This window comes from Ipomoea nil, unplaced genomic scaffold, assembly GCF_001879475.1.
Source record: "Ipomoea nil cultivar Tokyo-kokei standard unplaced genomic scaffold, Asagao_1.1 scaffold0898, whole genome shotgun sequence".
Lineage (NCBI taxonomy): Eukaryota > Viridiplantae > Streptophyta > Magnoliopsida > Solanales > Convolvulaceae > Ipomoea > Ipomoea nil.
The window spans coordinates 139,451-149,471 of record NW_017617326.1 but is presented as its reverse complement, the minus strand read 5'-3'; the positions used below and the strand labels follow the sequence as shown (position 1 = coordinate 149,471).

Genomic DNA, 10,021 nt, shown 5'->3' with positions numbered 1-10,021 from the left:
GTCCGTTGAAGTATAGAACATATATTAAGAGAGACATTCTATTGTAATCTTTCATCATAATATATTCTCTTTATTCTCTTGTTCTTTGGTTCTCACATATTTTGCTTCCGCCTAACTAGCGGGTGGTGGTTATTCTCCACTCGCCAGACCTATCAATCCCTCAATTTCAACAAAGACATGTTTGCACAAAGTGACAACAGCATATTTGGGTGGATCCTATTGAGCGAAGCATATAAATATTAAAAGATTAATTAAGAATCTCTAGCAGAAAATAATGCAGAGGAAAAAAACCTGCAGCATTGACCCATGAAAATATAGCAAAAAGGCACATTTCCACTCGGAACTTCCCTTGTTTCAAAGGTTACAGCTAAATTCCGCAAGATTTGATTTTGCATATCATTTTAGTCCGAACTTCAAATTTAATCAATTTATTCCCCTGAGATGATTACAGTTTTTTTTTTGTTTGTTTTTTTTTTTTAAATTTTTTTTTGAGACTACATCAGACGCCTCGCAGAAGCTCGTTACGATTGGATGGCTCCTGGGGTCGCTTGGTTCGTCCCGGACTCCCGGTGCTGTGGGTTCACCTGTTACGATTAGATGGCTCCTGGGGTCGCTTGGTTCGTCCCGGTGCTGTGGGTTCACCTCGTTTAGCCCAAGGTCCGGGGCATGTGCCACTGGTTGTTACGCCTGGTGTCGCCTATGTCACCTAAATCATGGCCCGCCAGGTTCCGGCACGTCTCGCAGCGCTTCTCGGGACAGCATGGATCCTTGTTCCTCCTTGAGGTGTAGAGGACTTGTTGAGATCCCCGGTCCGTTATACGCAGGGGCGCCGTAGACCCTGTAATCCTGTTCTGGGTTATACACGGCGTCACAACGTCACATCTATCCAATGCACCCTGCCAAGAATACCACACCTCCATTTCACAAACCTAAAACCCCATCCATGCTTAAAATGACATTTTAGGAGCATGAATGAGTATCTTCCCATTTTAGAACATATCTTTTCCAACAACCTATACTGATTCTAGAATTCCTTCATCTATGTTGAAAAATATCTTTCTCTACAGATTGCTCACCATTATTTAATATGATGATACATCAAAGTTATTGTGCAGGTTCAAGCTTTATTGGCATTTCTAGTGAAGCTTTGAACAATTAAAATCTCTAACACTAGTTCAAGATTTGGAATAACATAGCCCTATCTTTCATATCAATTAAAAACAACGGGAAGACAATAGTAAAATTTAATAATTTAGCACAACATTCACATTTTAATACATGGACAGGAAAATAGAAAGGCACCTTAAATTGTGAGCGAGATGCAGCTTCTAGCCTGTTATAGAAATCACGCTCCTCAGCAGAGAAAGCCACCTTTTTCAAATGTATAGTTTTTGGTGGTAAGTTTATAATTGGCTGGCCCTCAATCAATGTACATAGAATAAAACACTGAAGATTATTAACATCTAACATCTAATATTTCAGCATTACAAGAATAGTATAAACATCTATACTTCCTAGCAAACTTAACTGTGAAAAGTGCAGGAGGTTGGTAGAAAGAATAAAAGGACAAAGTCAAATAAAGTATTATTATAATAATTATTATTGTTAGTATTTTTTTGTTGCAAAATAGACTACATTTCTTCATTAACCCTCTCCACCAAACATGAAAGTTCTAAGGTCAGATTGGCCCTCTACTGAGGAAGAAAAAGGTTTGGTAATGATTACATAAGACCTACACTCTTCTAGGTAACACAATCTCTGAGACTTCAAAAATTAGTGCAAAGCATTTAGGTAATGCATTAACATTCTTTGGTGTCAATTCAATGCTCAGTTGTAATTTTGAACCTACCAAATCTGTTATCAATATTGCTCAGGGAACTCAACATCAACATTGAAAGCATACTAATCAAATTTAGGTGAGAATCAAATAAATTTGAGGTACATATCATGCAGAGAGTAAGCCTGAAAATCCACCAAGTACATTGCTATGCAGAGATAGGGCTAGAAAAATTCACCAGGCTAGTTGACTGTCAAGAGGCCTGCCTCACTATTTTTTTCCCCACTATTATTTTTGAAAATGGATACATTTCCCCTTTCTTATTGAATAAGGAATCTACAGCAGGGGATAACAGTCTATATTAAAGATAGTTCAGTCATCCTTAAAATGATGATAAAAGATGAATCTGTCAATGACAATCAGTAAACAATCAGACCAGACATCCATGTTAAGAAACGAAATGTTCAAACCAATGACCAAAGTTAAAGGATGTAGAACAACTCTACCCTAACAAATTAATTGATTGGAATCCCCACACTTGTGCCATTCCAACTTCCAAGTGACAGAAAAGCATGTATACTACCAGTCTACCATAGAAGTTGGAAACTCCTAAGAACCAAGATACATTTAGGGCACAAATTGTTTTAAAGAAATTAACCACATGTCACTAATGGAAACATACTTTAAGTGCTTGGAAAATATAGGTTTGTATTTTAAAAGAACTAGTTTTATATTAGTTATATTAGAAAAAGAAAACTTCACAAAAAGAACTGGCTTTATGATAAAAAAAAAAAAAAAAAAACTCCACTTTCCAGTAATAATCATTAACAAAGGAAGTTGGAAAACAAGATATTTGTCAAATTTTCCTCAGTAAACTTGCAACATTTCTCCCTTTATTCATAAAAATGGAAAACGCACATGAACCATCAGTGCACCACCCATACTCCCATCCATATCACTGCCAGCAACCAACCACCATAGCCACCACCACCACCCACAACTATTACAGTAACGACCATACTTCCACCCACCACCACAATACCACAATTGCCACCCACCTGTTATTACTGTTACCGTAACTGCCCACCACCTACTTCCACCCCTAATTGTTATTGCCAACAACTTCCCAGTACCACCATTATCACCAACTATTCACCATCATTCTTACCCCCACCACTGCCACCCATCTCTGATCCAAACACAATTACCACTTGCATTTGTAATTTCATATTAAGAAAGTAATGAAATTGTGTTTTGATGTTTTCAAAGTTCAGTAATAATTACTCCCTCCATTACAAAAGTATGTCCTCTTTAACTGGACATACGAATTTAGGAAAGTAAATTTAATGTATTGACTAAGTGATATATAATATATTTTCATTTTTCCCATAATAAATGCACTGTGTAAATTTTTCTTATAATAAATGTAGTAGGTTTTTAAAGGGTGTTTTGAGTAATAAAGTAATAAATATTGTATTTCCATGTTGGAACATCCCAATATAAGGAGAACAATTTTTTTGGGAACAAAGGAAGTACAAGTTTACAACTAAAGAACAAAATTACTTTTGCCATCCCTCCAAAGTAGAAAAAACCAAAACACTAAACACTAAAAGTATTAGATTGACAGAAGTATAATCACCTTTTGTTCGGCGCAACATAATGGCCCTCAAGATTGCTTGAAGCTTCTTGTAACCTTGTATCGAGTTCATAGCTATTGGGTACTTGACACCACTACAAAATGTTTTGAAGTCAGCATAGGGATCGTATCTTAGAATTCTGAAGTAACTGAATAACTCAGCACACTAAGTCTTGCTTCATTTGTAACTTTCTCATCCAGTTCCTGAGCCCATTGTCGAAGAACACTAGCTGGACATATAACCAATGTGCCTGCAGCTAGCTGGCCTCTTTCTACGAAATCCTTTATAGTACTTGCTTCTGGAATCACCTAAAAGTCACCAGTATTTTCATCATCGTCATCCAAATTCAAGGCTTGAGCCTTCATAACTCCCATATTTTTAGATTTAGCTTTCTCCTCTGCAACTGTTTTAACGCAATGATTGACACAGTCTTCCCAAGGCCAGGCCCTGTTACAAAATGTATAAGCTACGTAAGAAAGATTACAAGTTACAAAAATTAAGATAATGGCTTTGCTGAATAAGTAACCTGATCATCATCAGCAAGAATTCCACCCAGACAATGTACACTAGAAGTCTCCGATCCTTTTGAAGCATCCATGCCAATTGCCAAGGCTATCCTCCGAAGGTTGAGGCTATGGCAACTAAGAACCACAAATGCGAAAACAAAACAAAAGCACTTAAATTTAGCAGAATACAGACCTGGTGCCTTAACAGATGAAGTAATAGAAGGCCTTCAGGTAATGTGGCTTCCACCTTGGGCTGGTTTAAATCCAGCAAGGAAATGTCAAATATATATATATATATATATATATATATATATATATATATATATATATATATATATAATCATACCAAAATGAAATGAAACTACCTGCATCTTAAGACTATATAGTCTGATCTAAGGGATCACAACCAAATATTACAAAGAAACACATATCCAAAATCATGAGCTTCAATTCTGATGGAACATTCATTTATAAGTTGTACCTTTCCAATTGTGATCAAGTACAAGCTAAGCATTTTGTTTCTAGCTGGATGCTTGACCCCGTAAGAAAAACTCTGTTGCTAGGCAAACAAGTCCTGTCGTAACTTAATAAAAATTGGAGACATAGGCTCTGTTTGGCAGAGCTTATTTAGGAGCTTATAGCTTATTTTAAGCTCCTAATAAGCTATAAGCTCTGTTTGGTAATGTTCTCAAAATAAGCTCGTAGCTTAAAATAAGAGCTTATTTTGAAACGCTACTTTAGGTAGCGTTTCAAAATAAGCTCCTAGCTTCCTAACTTTTTTTCCATCTTTATCTTTATTATTTTAAAGAAATGACATAATTTACCCTTCCCAATTAAAACTTTTTTCTATTCTCCTTTATCCGCAAATTTCACCGCAATTATTATTATTATTATTATTATTATTATTATTATTATTATTATTATCATTATTATTATTATTATTATTATTATTATTATTATTATTATGAGATTTGCAACAATATTGCTACTTCATTATGAGATGCTAGATCATGATTATGCTAATAGTTTTATTTCAAAATGTTAATTTTTTTAAAAGACAAAATGTTAAATTTTAATATGTAAACAAACCCAATTTAAATTTTATGAAAATGTCCTTTTTAGTCTTTTTATATTTATCAGCTTATCAAAAAGCTATTTTTACCAAACACTTTCAATCATAACACCTAGCTTAACAGCTCTTCAGTTTTCAGCTCCGAGCTTATAGCTGTAACACCCCCCAAAAACAAGACTACTTAAAACGAGTCTTAACACCTGCAGATCAAGCACAAAACTAGCACAGCGGAAGATAAAAAGATAACTGGATAAAAGGAATCCAAAACGGGGTGTTATGCCACGTATACCACAGTAGGTATACGCTACGGCGACAATCTGCAAGTGTAACACTATCCCAAAAACAACCAAACTAGAACAATCTAAAGACATTGGCACACAGGCCTCAACAACACTGTCTATAGATACAGGTGCTAAGCTACCGGCTCTAGACATCGCGCTCGACTACGCATCACCTGAAAGATACAAAGATAAACATCGGGGCGACGCCCGGTCAGCGAAAGATGCTGGTAACCCACCAATACCGTTAAGTATCATAAATAGGTAGATATATATTATGAAAACCATTTTCGAAACGGAATACATATATATAAGTCAAAAGCCAAGATCAAAAGACAACACAAGACTCACCACTCACAAGGACAAAACGGGGAACACGTCCCAACCACAAAGATTAACCACACACAAAGATAAAGACTCACCCACCGGCAACACATGCCAAAACACCACACCACAAGCCTCCGTGACTACACACGTCACGAGAGAAGAGAACTCACCACAACAACGGCTTCACAAGCCCTCGTGACATCACCCATCACGAGTTGATATGCCTTCCTTATGCCCTGTTCCAACCTTATGGCTACCCCCAACCTTGTACCTTTGGTGCCAACCATTACCTTCAGAAAGCCCCTGTACAGCCAAGTCCAATCTTATTCCTCCGGGACCGTCGTCCCCCACCTATAACCACGAACGAAAACCCACCAATTTACGGCAACACATGCCCGGATAACACAATATTATCCCCCAAACACGTGGACTCAGCCACAACTCCATGAAATCACGTCACGGCCACCACGAGGACCGCTGCAATACCTTGGTGACTAGCGTTCCATACCACTAATCGTGCAATCCAGGTAAAGCCACACACGCACCACCACTCACACGAAACAAGCAACGGATTGCAAAAGTAGGTATGAAACATACTCAATCAAGAGACAGGTCACCACCCATCGACAACAACGACACTAGCATTAAGATAATAACTAGCAAGCTCAACAACGAGGAAACTCAAGATAGTTCCGAGGAACACACAAGACACCACACGGTTCAACGAAACAAAATTTTGAACACTTAGCACGATACACAACACCAAAGATCCTACATGGATACCTACCATAAAGCTCTAGACCTACGAAACATCAAGAAGACGCTCAAATAGTTCCACAAAAGAATAACGGGAAGCCAAAAGATCAAAGACCAAGACAAACGAAACACGGGGATCAAATCCCACGCCAACCTCACCGTGTTCCCCGCGGGTGGACCCACGGGTAGTGCCCCACCCGTGGTCCCGCCCGCGGGTACAACACCCACAAGGCATACGTTCCCGCGGGTGGTGCCCCGCCCGCCGTTCCGCCCGCGGGTACGTCCCTGTACCACAACAAATCCCTTCGGGGATTTTCTCCTCCAAACACAAGTTCAATTCCAAAACATGCCAAATCTCACCAAGCACAACAAAATGACTTGAACCAAGGAAAATGCCAAGCAATGGCACAAAGGAAACCTAAATACAAGCTCTAGATATGCAATATCACAAGATAAATGCATAAACTCTCACATTTCATAGCAAAACACATGTAGAAGCCAAGAAATCATATATAGGTAAGCAAAATAGGTTTTGTAGAGCATGAGTTACCTCTTGAAGACCAAAAGACTCTCCTTACACCACAACAAGCTCTCCACTAAGCTCACTAGCCAAACCCACTTCAAGATCAAACCAAAAGATCATAAAGATCCAACCTTTAAGAAAAGACAACTAAGATGGAACCAAAAAGACTAGACAAGCTTAGATCTTACCCTTCTAGATGCCAAAATAAAGGAAAGATTGAATCTTGGAAGCAAAACTTGGAATCTTGACAAAGGCTTCTTTTGGCTTGAAGAACAAGCTACTCTTGTTTTCTAGAGAGAAGGTAGAGATATTTTCTAGGAAATGTAAGGGAATGAAATGAAGAAGTCTTCTAGGTTTAGGTTACAAAACTAGCTCTTGGTGAAAAGACAAGGATACCCTTACTAACTCTTAGAAAGTGTAAGGAACAAGGGAACTCCTCTCAAAGCACAAGGTACAACACCACTTAAAGATTGACTAGTCAAATACTAGTCCTTGAGTATAAAAAATCAGGATTTTAGGAATCAATTCCTCAAAAGAAATAGAATTAATTACTCAATTAAGAGTGTGGATTTTTGGGGTGTAACATCCTCTCCCCCTTCAAAGAAGTTTCGTCCCTGAAACTTGGGTACAACGAATTAAAACGAAAGGTAACAAGAAAACAAAATTGTGACAAGAAGTCCAAGAATATCCCTTTTGGTCAAAAACTCCAAAAGTTCTCACAAGGTTCCAAGGCAAAGAGAAAGACATTACGAATTCAAGGATAGGCAAGAGGTCAACAAACGGATAGATTGGCATCAAGAACTCTAACCTCAACACAACAACCAACTTCTAGACAAAAACCAAGAACTAAACAACTAACCCAAACACCAACTAACACACTAGCTAAACAACCAGGCAACAAACAAAGCAAGCAAACACACAAAGCACACAACAACCAAACACCAAGCTACAAAGGCTAAGAAACAACAAAGAAAGAAACGAACGGGGTTACCACAACACAACTAGAACTCTTCACTCTCCGACTCTTCGGCCTCTTCAGACTCTTCTTCTTCGGCTTCATCTCTGTGACTAGAACTAGCTTCAAACCGATCAAGCCTATGATGCACTGCGGCAAACTGCGACCTCACAAACGCAAAACCCTCGGCGATCAAACTGTTCTGCTGACGAAGCAAAGAGGTGACATCCTGCCCTCTCTTGGTGCGAACTTCTTCCCTTCTACGGCGTTCCTCACTGTTTGATTCACTTACTTCAACTTCAGCGGTCTCCGGTGCTCCTTCTTCTTCTTCTTGATCTGTTTCCTCCTCAACTTCTTCGTCACCACCCAAACTCTGGACTGCAAGGCTCAACTTCCCGGCATGAATCTCAAGGTCAGCAGCTAACTCTGCTCTCTCAACAGGTGCTTTCCTAGCAACCTCTTCAAGCGTGATGTACTCACCACTTTCCAACTGAAAAAGATTACAACTCCGGAGATTGGCGGTATCCAACACCACCTTTCCCACAGCCTTCGGGAGACAACCATCCACACTAACACCTTTCTTAACCAAAATCCAACTTAACACCATGCATACGACAAACTCTTCCGATTGTGATCCCGGCAAAACACCATGTGTTGCATCATCAAAGCAGGCAGATTGAACTTAACCATATTCTTCAAACAGAAAGCAAAGGTACACTCCAACTTACACTAGTACAAAAAACCACATCAGCTACACCTCTAAAAGTGTTTCCGCTACACCTATACCAGGTGTAGCGTTATCCAGTGTCGCTGAAAGGGTTTAGCTTTCAGCTACACCCGTAGCGGGTGTAGCGAAAAGTATTTTTTATTTTTTTTAATATTAACTTTCCGCTACACCCGCATAGCATCGGGTGTCATGGAAACTGTTTAAATAATGATTTTCCACGGCACCCTCATTGGAGAGGGTGTAGCGGAAAGTTAACATTTTTTTTTAAAAAATATACACTGATATACGGGCTCAGATACCAAATTTCAAAAATAAAATACGCACATATACAATACACTGATACACTCATCAACTCTGAATATACAAATGAAAAAGAAATTAAAGAAAAAAACAATACAATACAATAGAATATAATGTCTAACAATTCTTTTACAAACTAAATTCAAACAAAACCAAATTAAAAGGGCCAAAAATCGTGAAAAAAAAAATAATTGTATTGTATTTGAAAGAACAAATACTGTGAAAAAAATACAATACAAATACAATACCGATCTTGAAGACGCAACACATAGATGTGCCGCCGCCTCAACGGAAGCTGGACTTCTTTGTAATCTTGGATCCATAGCCATTATAGTATCTCCTCTTTTCAGTATCTTCAACCCTTGAACACAAAAATACAAAGAGAAGTACTATAACAAAAATACAAAGAAAAGAACTGCTCATAGAAGCTGTGAAATTAAAAAAATAATAAAAAATTACCATCCTGAGCTCTGTGCATCGGAAATGGAAGAGAAGCCGGCGACCATCCTCCGTGAGCTCTCTGCCACCAGATCTGAGCACTCCGCCACCGGATCTGGATTTCTGCCACCGGATCTGAGATGGCCTGCTTCCAGGCCTGGATAGCGATGTAAGCGTTGCGGATCGACCGGAGATGTAAGCGCGGTCGCCGAATTCGTCGCGGTAGTACAGCAGCTGGTGGAAGAAATGGAGAATGAATCGTTGAAATGGAAGCTGGCGGAAGAAATGGAGAATGAATCACTGAAATGGAAGCTGGCGGAAGAAATCGCAGATGGATCTGAGGAGTGCCTTTTTAGCGATGGAGCAAATGAATCGCTGAAGAAGCAAAGATTTGTGATGTTTTGATGTTAGGAAAGCAAGACTCACGCCATGGTAATAGATAGAGAGATGGGCGACAGAGAGATAGAGAGAGAATGTTGAAAATGGTGAAGTCTGATGTGGGTTAGGCGTGAATGTGTTGAATGTATGATTCTAGATCATTCTTCCATTTCTTCTTATTATTATTATTATTATTATTATTATTATTATTATTATTATTATTATTATTATTATTATTATTATTATTATTATTATTAGAGTTATTATCACATAATATGCTTCGTCTTCACTTATTACATTACATTATTATTAGATTAATATATAATATAATATTACATTACATTATA

At 38.3% G+C, this 10,021-nt stretch overlaps 1 long non-coding RNA gene across 2 annotated transcripts; it reads right to left on the bottom strand.

The window, feature by feature from the left end:
• Positions 1–481: 481 nt before the first annotated feature.
• On the bottom strand, positions 482–9,812 carry LOC109179288. 2 transcript variants are annotated; one of them, XR_002053869.1, is made up of 6 exons: positions 9,318–9,812; positions 9,107–9,219; positions 3,941–4,055; positions 3,417–3,861; positions 1,303–1,413; positions 482–896 (listed from the first exon to the last, which is right to left on the bottom strand). It is a non-coding gene; the product is annotated as an uncharacterized LOC109179288 (long non-coding RNA). The 2 variants fall into 2 exon arrangements; XR_002053868.1 differs by having other exon boundaries at positions 1,303–1,371.
• Positions 9,813–10,021: the final 209 nt, after the last annotated feature.